The sequence below is a fragment of the Protopterus annectens genome, chromosome 1.part1 (genome assembly GCF_019279795.1).
Source record: "Protopterus annectens isolate FY-2018-M chromosome 1.part1, PAN1.0, whole genome shotgun sequence".
Classification (NCBI taxonomy): domain Eukaryota; kingdom Metazoa; phylum Chordata; order Ceratodontiformes; family Protopteridae; genus Protopterus; species Protopterus annectens.
The window spans coordinates 1,366,787,643-1,366,798,852 of record NC_056726.1 but is presented as its reverse complement, the minus strand read 5'-3'; positions in this window follow the sequence as shown (position 1 = coordinate 1,366,798,852).

The window sequence follows — 11,210 nt, the reverse complement described above, 5'->3', positions numbered from 1 at the left end:
AACTGAATGCAATGAGAACTGTTGTGCTACAAAATCGAATGCCTCTTGACTTCACCCTAGCGGCGAGAGGTGGTACGTGCGCGCTTATCAAAGAGGAATGCTGTGCATTTATTCCGGACAACAGGCATGAAATTAACAACCACCTAGAGGTAATTCAGCAGGTATCAGCCATGACTGAACCAGGCCCAAACCCACTGATGGACTTCTTCCAGAATCTATTTGGGGGGTGGGGTTCCATCCTTATGAATATTCTGATTGCTATTTGTGTGGGTTTACTCCTATTAGGAGCATGTGTTTGTTGTGGAATTCCCTGCATGAAAAGATTAATCAAAGATTTTATTGATGTATCTGTTACTGAAACTTTGTACCAAGATATTGAGTTTGAAAAATTGATCTCAGACGAAACTTTTTCTGAAGTATAGATCAAATGACTCACCTAGCTGAAAATCCTTAGTGGAAGAGGTTAGGAGACAAAATGACATTATGCATACTTCAAAATATAATAAAATGTATTAATAGGAGGGAAAATGTTAGAGAAATATGTATTTGAATATATGTGAAGTGCTAGTTTTAAAAGCAAAGTAGTATGTAATGCATTTTATTCTATTAATGATATAACCAAGAGATGAATTCATGTGTAATTGCAAGAAGTTTTTGAAACTGCAGTATGCCTTGTTGCAAGTTGGCCTCTGACCCTGGCAGCTGCTAGCTTAAGCAAGTTTTAATGTTTATGCTTTTCACAAATGATTATCTGCTGGGTCAGGAAATTAAATATGTGAAATAATGAAATCTTCTGCTCTTTCTGCTGGGATGATTTGGCCTTGTGTATGTGTTACTAGATAACACGCAGCTGTTGCGAAAGTGTTACAGGGGAACAAAGAAGTGTATTAGAAGACTGAATCTGCTATTGTATTTGAACCAGCCTGAAACCTTGAAGAAGTAACTTTACAGAAAGACATTATGTTTGACCAGGTGGTGAGCAAGGCCGTATTGTTACCAGAGGAAAACTTTTTTAATTATACAGCATCATTATTTAATGAATAGAATACTGTAAGCTAAAGTGATGTAGATGCCCTGTGACTAACCACGTCAGTAAGGTGGGCACAACTTGAATGTAAAACTATAAAAATTGTGTACTTCCTGTTTCATGTCAGACAAAATTCTGTATTTGTACGTTTTTTTGTCTCCTGGTGTACACTAGTAAACTTTTGAACCTGAACCTCCTGTGTATTGATCTCTTGATTTTATTTAGCAGGCTGCCATGAGGAGAGTTTTTATGATGTAGAATTTCTTGTTTAGGCTTCTGCCATTGAGCATTAACACCTTTAAGTTTCTTTGGGTTTTATATGCAATGTTGGTAGTTTTGTCATCCTGACATTGCCTAAATAAGGCTCTACAGGGTGGATAAAGTTTTAGCTAATATTCAGAAGCCTAGGGGACACAGGTCAGACCACCCTTTCCAAAACAATGTGGTTTGTTAACTATGTCCTTCCATGCTGGCAAATACTGAATCCCCATGGAAAGATACCAGAAACCAAGCCAATTATTAAAGTCCATCATCTTTTGTTCATACTTGGGCATCATCTATGGTGAAGATAGAACCCTGCTCAATACAAGGCACATACATGCCTGAGTCACATATTCATAGAGATCAACAATGTCTCTATTCAGACAGACCAGGCAAGTATGCCTCGGGTCATTAACACCCACACACACTATGACAGAATCATACTGGTATCTGTGGTGTGATGACTTGAGAACATGTATAACTTGGCAGATCCTGGCTCCATATAAGCAAGTGTTATCTTCTCCTTGTTCAGTTTGGTGAATGGGACATCTGTGGGTCCTCCAATGGCATCCCCTATGACAAGAGTCATGGGTAATGTGTTTGCTTGCCTTACAGGCAAGGTGTAGGCATATGTGTGGTGTTTGGTGTGGCTTTTAGTGAATGTAAGTAATGTTGGCATCATAGTACAGAGATTTGTCAAGCCTGTTTATGATAACTATAATTGCTTAACACTGCACCCCTGCTGGATTAAATTTACTTACTATCATTTTAACTTTCAGACCATCTTCTTCAACATAAGCATTGTAAGAATTCTGTGTTTTTACTCTTTTTTTTATATCAACTTCAGGCTGTAGCAGCTAGTAATACATGTAGGGCCTCATAACTGAAATGGGTCAGTGGCACAACAGGTAGAACACTCACCTTTTTTGGAGAATGCTGTGGGTTCTATACCCACACAAATTGCATGGATTACTGACATTGCAGTGCAGCATAAGGGGATGATTTAGTCCTTGAGAGTATTGGCTAAATGAGAAATTAAACTGAGGCCCTGTTTGTCTGAGCTGGTGGAAGCTCAGAGGAATATAATATAAAAGATCCCCCAGCACCTACTGAAAAGAGTAGGGGAAGTTTCCTGATACCCAGGCCAAATGTTCAAAAGTATAATAAATACCAACCTGGGTTTCCCCTGATAAGAGACTACTAGCCTAGTGTAACTAACCCAGTCAACAAAGGTTACATAAAATAAATAATAATAAACCACATTCTGCAGCTCTGATAGCCAGAATAATATTCCTTCCACATGGACGCTCTGCCTAGAAGAATACTTAAGCCAGGATAGCACTCAACTGTGCCCTACATTATCTGGTTAAATAAGCCTAGTAATTATACAGATACATTAGTTCAATACTTAAAACCTACCTCTTCTGCCCAGACTTAAACAATCCTTTATTAAATACAATGAAGGTAAAAAATAGATGACTCTTTCAAGACAGCATGTATGTATTAATATGCATTAGTAAGGAAACCGTTTCAACTGTGGTCCTAGATTTGCTGTCTGTGTAATATGTAGGACTAGGAAAAAGTATTGAAAATACTCTAGGAAGTATTTTGGTCATTGGAGACTCTATTGTGAGAGAACAGATGCCCCATTCACCAGGCTAAATAAGGAAATAATCACAGTCAGTTGGCTATTAGGGGCCAAGATTCATCAGTAACCCATGTTGAAAAATAAGCACCAGTATGATTCCATCATATTTCATGGTATAAATGACATGAGATGTATCTTCCTGCACTTTATGAACAGAAACAGAGAGAGAGAGAGAGAAAAACAGAGCTCTCAGACTATGTGTCTCCAGGTAGGTATGAGACTAGCACTGAACAGCATTTTACTGTCCCCAAGAATGAAACCACAATATGAACAGAAAATAATAATAATAAATTAATACTTGACTTAGATTTTGGTATCATTCGAAGGGGTACAATATTTGTCACCCTGGAAAGACATGGTTGGCAGTCCATGCTGCTTTGCCAGGGATAGTCTGTACCTATCCCTCCAGGGATTTCAAATATTGGCTAAAACATGTTCTTTCCTCATAGTACATTTTTTTCCGGTATTGCCAACCTGTTAAACCTTCTGACACAGCAAGACCAACCCAAGAAAATCTGAAGGTGTTACTGGCTCAATCCCAGGAGTCAAAACAAGAAACTTCAGTCCCTATAAACTCTCCTTACCCTGCAGACTGTAGATGTCTGCACAGTTACTTAGACATGGTTTAGAGCAATGGAAAGAACTTCAGCAGTGCAGGACTAAAATGCATTCCACACATTTAGACAGGTTACTGCACAAGAAGGAACAAAAGGTATAGATATTCCAATTTGCATCAAAAACAAGCACACTTGAAGATCTGTCAAATAGCATGACAAGCCTGAGCTGCTCCATGTCCAAATTACCATATGCAAAGTCCCATACATATCATTGCATGCCTGAGCTCCTCCATGTCCAAATTACCACATGCAAAGTTCCATACCATATCATTGCAAGCTATAAGCCTCCTATCACCCAGGAAACCCATAGCTCTTACTTAAATGTACTGGAGATGTTCCTACTTCAACCCAATATCACATTCATAAGTGATTTTAACTACCCCATGCAACAACAAATGTGCATGACCAGGGTTTCCTGGATTTTATGAACATAAACACCAAAGGGGACAAACATCCTTAATCTGGTCCTTACAATTATGGTCCTTAATCTAGTCCTTACAACTATGGGAGAACGCTGCACCTCTCTAGCGCAATATCAGTTTGGCTGATAAAGTTACCTTCATTAAAATAAAAATAAAATCTGGAATAGCAACAAACTGTGGTACTTTCAGGAATTATTCTAAGGCAAACTTCCTATTATTAAAAGGCACCCTGTCAAAATTCCAAGCCACCCTCGCCAACCCTGAGAACACAATTGCCTGCACAGAATTCTTCACAGCAACCCTGTACAATCATGTAAATAACTGCATTGGAGCAGCTGTATCTACCTGACAAAAGCACGTAACAAACTCAAAAACAAGCCACCCTGGCAGAATCCTGCACCAATTGGGTATATAACAAAAGAAAGAGAGAAAGACAATCGTGGCAAGAATTGTGAAGTACAATGTCACTCAAGGTAAAACTTCCCTCGTGAGTCTATACAAACAATTTATGGAGTAATCAACTCTACTAAAGCTATGTTTGAGATAAAAATAGTTACCCCATGCCAAGGACAATCAACAAGGTTTTCTTCAGCTAGTTACGCAACCTCAAAAGCAATACATGACAGTGTGCCAAATTAATTGTAAACAGAGTCTCCTGTACTGAGCTGGATGATATAACAAACCTACTGGCTGACAGGTTTTTCAGTTCATATTTTCAACCTCTCCCCCTCAAGTACCCCTCAAGAAATATCCTGAACCATAGCTTTCCTAACTAGCACTAGCTAACAGGTCCTCAAGGCACTCTCCAACATCATGAACACTGTATCAACAGGCTCCAAAAATATTAAAGTATGCCTTCTTAATAGCATTAAACACAAACTATAAGGACCACTAGAATCTCTATTTAACCATATCTCCAGACAGACTTTTGTACCAAGTGAATGGGGGGACTGCAATGGTCATCCTCTGCACAAATGTGGGCCATCTGCTGATCAAGAAAATGGCAGACCCATAAGTTTTACTAGTCTCAAATGCAAAGCCAAGGAAAGAATGATCATGGAAATAACAATCCAGCCCACTTTGGTTTCATCAAGGGCAGATCTTGCATATGCAATCTCATGAACTTCCTTGAGAAGATCCCAAAAATCAATGGATGAGGGAAAAATTATGGCTACTTCCTACCTTGACCTGGCCAAATATTTCAACCTACAATTTCAGTTGTATATTATTGACATACTCATGAAATTATGTATAACCCCCTATGTCACCCACCAGATAGACGGCTAACACACAAATAGGGCCCAAGAAGTTAGGATTGGGGAGTCTACCTCCACAAAGAGGTCATAGACTAGTGGAGTTCTTCAGGGCTCATTGCTGTGGCAGCTCATTTTTTGGCATCTATTTCTCTGAGTTCAAAGCCAAAGTCAAGGGCTACTGGCTGACCAAGTTTGCAGATGACTGAAAACTGGGTGCAGTCACAGAATCCCCCGATTATGTAAATACCCAACAAGAAGGCCTGACACAGATAAATAGTTGGTGTCAGAGCCATGGTCTTAAACTCAATGTCAAGAAATGCATAATAGTATAATTTAGGAAGACTCCTACCTTGTGAAACTACCACACTGACAGTATCACATCCCTGTGATACCCCTGCACTGATCCAGTAATCAAGGAGCCTCAATCCTCACCACTGGCAACAGTGAGGAACATACAGAGTAATGTACAATTTCCCTTAAGAGCACAGAGAGATCACAGTCAGTCTGGGGCTGGTTTCTCCTTCTTTCTCCAGATCTCTAATAAGACACCCCACTAGCACAGCTATACGGTTAAGATCTCAGCTGAGTGGCTAAGCTAAGACCTCCAGCACCCTTTCTGTCCAACCAGTGCTTTGTGTCCCTGCCCAGGTAGGTGACACACATGCACACCTTGAGATTTGATTGATATGCAAACACACACACACACACACACACACACACACACACACACACACACACACACACACACCTGGGAAAGGCTGGCACAGGTTTACTATCTATACCCCTTCTGTCCAGACTATAAGGTAGTGCCAGCTGCCACCAGCCACACTTACTTATCAGCTAATATAAGGCCCTTACAGAGGTTGTCCAATCCTACTGTATAATGTTACTATTAATTCAAATAGTAGTCTGACCAAGACTTGCAAGGCTATTTAGGAGTGACCTGTACAGTGTCACTGAATAAACATGTAAGTACTCTAAGAGCTTAAACATGTCTCACAAATATCAGCCATGGAGACAGATTTAAATATATTTAATAATAAATAATAAAATAAAAAGACAATACTCAATCAACACAGTTACTTCCAAGTTCAAAATCACAGGGAATATTTTAAAACAACATTTCAGGACAGTCTCAAATAAATACAGAAAACATCTAAACTAATCTTTACTATATTCATATCTATATCGAAAAGAGATCATATGCCCTAAATCTTGCTTACTTACAGACAACACGTAGGCAGAAATGCTGAGTGGATGTTTCTAGGTCCAAGACAAGATACAAAATACCTCTGTGTTAAAAATTCATATTTCTCAGATGTTTGCTCAGAACTGTGTAGCAGCTCAGAAGTCATAAAGCAATCAAACACTTTACATTTTAAACCTAACAATTATTTTTCTTCTCAGACAATAGAAAAACTTCTAGCTTTAGACATTGTGTTTGCTTGCTGTATTGAAACTAACTTTTATAGCAAATTGTAAAGCACTTAATTTCAACTTATTTTCTTGAAGTTTTGTAAGTTAATCTTCTATGTTCCAGCAGGGTATGCTGTGGTTACATTCTTGAAGCTCAGTACATAACATGCAGTTCTGAATAAATCATATTGTTGTTTTTCTTTTGGCTTTTCCTGGTTAGCGGTCGCCACAGTGGAACTCTGGTCCGCTAATGATTGGCAGTCGATTTTTATGGTGCTGAGGTGCCAGCCCAATGCCCAACCTTCAATGCAGGCACGCCCACTTACGCATGTCTTTTGAATGCCACTCGACCACGGGGAGAACATGCAGACTCCACACAGAAGGTGCTCCAGCCAAGAATCGAATGGGAGAACCACTTGCTGTGCGGTGACAATGCTACCGCTGCACCACTGTGGCTTCTCTGAATAAATCATATTAATTTTCGGGGTGGGGAGAAATGTAACACTGCCAGCCCATCTATCTGGAATTTTGTAAATAATTCTGTCATTTGTGAATATTAATCTTAATAAATCATATTAATATTCACAAATGACAGAATTATTTACAAAATTCCAGATAGGTGGGCTGGCAGTGTTACATTAATTCCCACCCTGAAAACTCAAGCTAGTTTTTCAAGTGACCCTTGAGAAACATTGGTTGAGAGGGTTGAGCCTATCTGGGAATACTTTACCACATTCCCTGTCTTGAGAGCTCATCTGCATTGGCATTGCTAACCCCACTGTGGTGCTGCACTATCATATCAGAAGCTTGCAACCCTAGGCTCCACATTAGTAACTTGGCATTTTGCTGGCTGGCTTGATGTAGCCATGTTAAAGGATTGTGGTCTGTAACTACTGTGAATTTCCTTCCATAGAGATACGGCTGAAGCTTCTGCGGTGCCCACATTAAGGCTAGGCATTCCTTTTCTACAGCTGCATAGCATTCCTCCCTGGGTTGGAGCCTACGACTGATATAAACCACTGGGTGGTCTTCTCCCTCTGAGGAAACCTGCATAAATACAGCCCCCACCCCATGGTTTGAAGCATCCACTTGCACAACACATTCTTAGCTGTAATCTGGACTGACTAACACAGGGTATCCTCCCAAAGCTCTTTTAAGCTTCTGGAATCCCTGTTCATGTGCTGGGGACCACACTACCTTATCTGGCCTGTTTTTCCGTGTCATGTCTGTGAGGAGGGATGCTATAGTACTATAACTGGGGATGGACTTTGCATAGTACCCTGCTGTCCCTAAGAATGCCCTCACCTGCTTTTTGGTAACAGGGGCAGGCCATGCCTAAATGGCTTCCACTTTGGCAGGGTCCGGCCTGATCTTAGCACTCCCCACTCTATGTCCAAGGTAGGAGACCTCTACCATACCCACCTGACATTTGCTGGGCTTAATGGCCAACCCTGCCCTCTGTAGTCTGCCCAGCACCTTCCTAACATGCTGAAGGTGCTCTTGCTAGGAATGGCTGTAGATGGCAATATCATTTAGGTAAGCAAGGGCAAAATCTCTTGCTCCTGCTAGAAAACAATGTACCTGCCTCTGGAAAGTCACTGGGGCATTTTTCATCCCAAAGGGCATATTTGTGAACTCATACAAAACAAAAGGAGTCACAAAGGCTGACATCTCTCTCTAGTACTGGAAGTCAAGGACACTTGCCAGTAACCCTTGGTAAGATCACTAATGGTAAGATACTTATCCTCACCCAGCTGCTCTAGGGCTTCATCTGTCCTAGGCATGGGGTAAGCATCTGACTCTGTGTGACTATTTAATTTTCTGTAGTTCACACAGACCTGGTGCTGCCATCACCACTGGGGAGGCCCAGGAATTGCTGGACTCCTGAATTACCCCTAGTTCCAACACTTCCTGTATCTCCTTCCTCATAATCTGTTTGACTCTTTCAGGCATCCTATAAGGGGCCTGCTTAATAGGCCCTTGCCGTCCTGTATCCACATGGTGCTGCACCAGGTGGGTGCACCCTGGTTTCCCAGTGAACATGTCCCCAAACTCCTATAACACTGCTCAGATTTCTCAAATTTTGGTAGGGGATAACTGCTGAGACATTGCTACACCTTCCACTGAGGTGTCAGTCCGAGCCTCACTGAGGAGATCTGTCACCAGATCCCCTCAGACTCCTCCTGCCATCCACTGCAAATTCTCAGCACAAGGGCCTCCCTACCATGGTAAGGTTTCATCATGTTAACATGGTACAATTTGTGCCCCTGCCTCCTGCCTAGCAGTTCTACAATGTAGTTAACATCACTAACCTTCCTTACTATCTTGTAGGGTCCATCCCAGGCTGCCTGCAGCTTGTTGTGTCTGACAGGAATGAGAACCATTATCTGCTGCCCTACATCATACTCCCTAACGCAAGCATTCCTGTCATACCAGACCTTTTTCTGCTGTTATACTTTGGCCAGGTTCTCCTGGGCCAAGACCATGGGTTCTTTGAGCCTTGTCCTGAGGTTTAGGACATATGTCACCACAGACTCCTTGTGAGATTCACACCCACCCTCCCACTAATCTCAAATCAAATCTAGAGGTCCACTCACCATATGCAGATACAACATCTCAAAGGGTAAAAAAACTGTGGATTCCTGGGGCCCCTCTCTATAAGCAAACAACAGATGGGGCAAATATTTGTCCCACTCCCTCTTAAACTGGTCTGCAAATGCCCATAGCTTCATCTTGAGTGTGGAGTTTAACCTCTCAACAATACCATTAATCTTGGAATGGTAGGGGGTAGTCTTTAAGTGCTTCACCCCACTGTACTTTCACAGACAAGCCAGCAGGTCTGACATGAAATTTGCACCTCTGCCTGTCAGTATTACTTTTGGGAAACATACCCTGCTGAAAATCTCTAACAAAGCATTTTCCACTTTTTCTGCCTCAATGGAGGACAGATCCACTGCCTCAAGGTATCTGGTGGCATAATCTACTACCGCTAGGATACACTTTTTCCCTGTGGAACTTGGGGTACTCAGAGGCCTCACAATATCCATAGCTACACTCTGAAATGGCTACTCAATCACAGGCAAAGGCATCAAAGGCACTTTCACATTTTCTCCTGACTTCTCTACCTCGTGGCACTGCTCACAGGTCCTGCAGTACCCTGTTACATCTCTGGAAATCCCAAGCCAATAAAAGTTCTGCATTACACATCTCTTGGCCTGTACAGTGTCACTGAATCCATATACAAGTACTCTAAAAGCTTAAATATGTCTCACAAATATCAGCCACAAAAGATAAGTTTAAATATATTTAATAATAAATAATAAAAGAACAAGACAATATTCAGTTAACACAGTTATTTCAGAGTTCAAAATCACAGGAGATATTTTAAAACAGCATTGCAGGACAGTTTCAAATAAATGCAGAAAACATCTAAACTAATCTTTACTATATTTCTGTCTATATCTAAAAGAGATACTATGCCCTAAATCTTACTTACAGACAACACACAGGCAGAAGTGGTAAGTGGATGTTTCTAGGTCCAAGATAAGATACAAAATGGCTAGTCTCTCTCTGAGAGAGTTCTTAAATTAATATCAAACATTACTGCTGGATTAGCTTGGATGACATCACTTGTTGTCACCTGACTTCAGTTCTCAGGCTAAAACAGAAACTAAGAATTTTAGCATCTCTGTGTTAAAAATGCATATCTCTCAGATGTTTCCTCAGATCTATGTAGCTGCTAGGAAGTCATAAAGCAATCAAACACTTTACAATTTAAACCTAGTAATTACTTTTCTTTTCAGACAATAGAAAAACTTCTAGCTCTAGACATTATGTTGGTTTGCTGCATTGAAACTAACTTTTATAGCACATCGTAAAGCGCTTAATTTCAACTTATTTTCTTGAAGTTTTGTAAGTTAATCTTCTATGTTCCAGCAGGGTATGCTGTGGTTACATTCTTGAAGCTCAGTACATAACATGCAATTCTGTATAAATCATATCAATATTCACAAATGACATAGAATTATTTACAAAATTCCAGCTAGCTGGGATGACAGTGTCACAACTCATAAGAGTATACCCAGTGGTCAGAGACATGGGAATGCATGTAGGCAGCAGTCTGGTCTTTGATCACCATGTGTGTATGGTAGTAAGAAAATCATTCTTTGTTGTGCAACTTATAAGCAAAGGTATGTCAGCTAGGTCTATTGTTCTCTTGTATCCATTCCTCATCAGACCAATAACTGAATGGAATGCCCCTTCAGTGTATACCTAATTAGACATATGCAACAACTGGTGTGTCCACTGAATTCCTCAAAAAAATAATTCAGGGAATAAACAATATGTCCTTCATTGACCACCTCAAAAGTGCTGTCCGTGTACTTAGTATTGTACAGGCTGCTGAGAGGTTATCTATACATGGCCTATAAAGCATCCTTTGATCCCACTCTAAATGGACCTGTTGCACATCTGCAAAACAGATAGCAATTTATCCAATCTAAAGACCTAAACATTGCCTGCAACATAAATAGGACATGTTTCCCATCCATGTCAGAGCTCTTC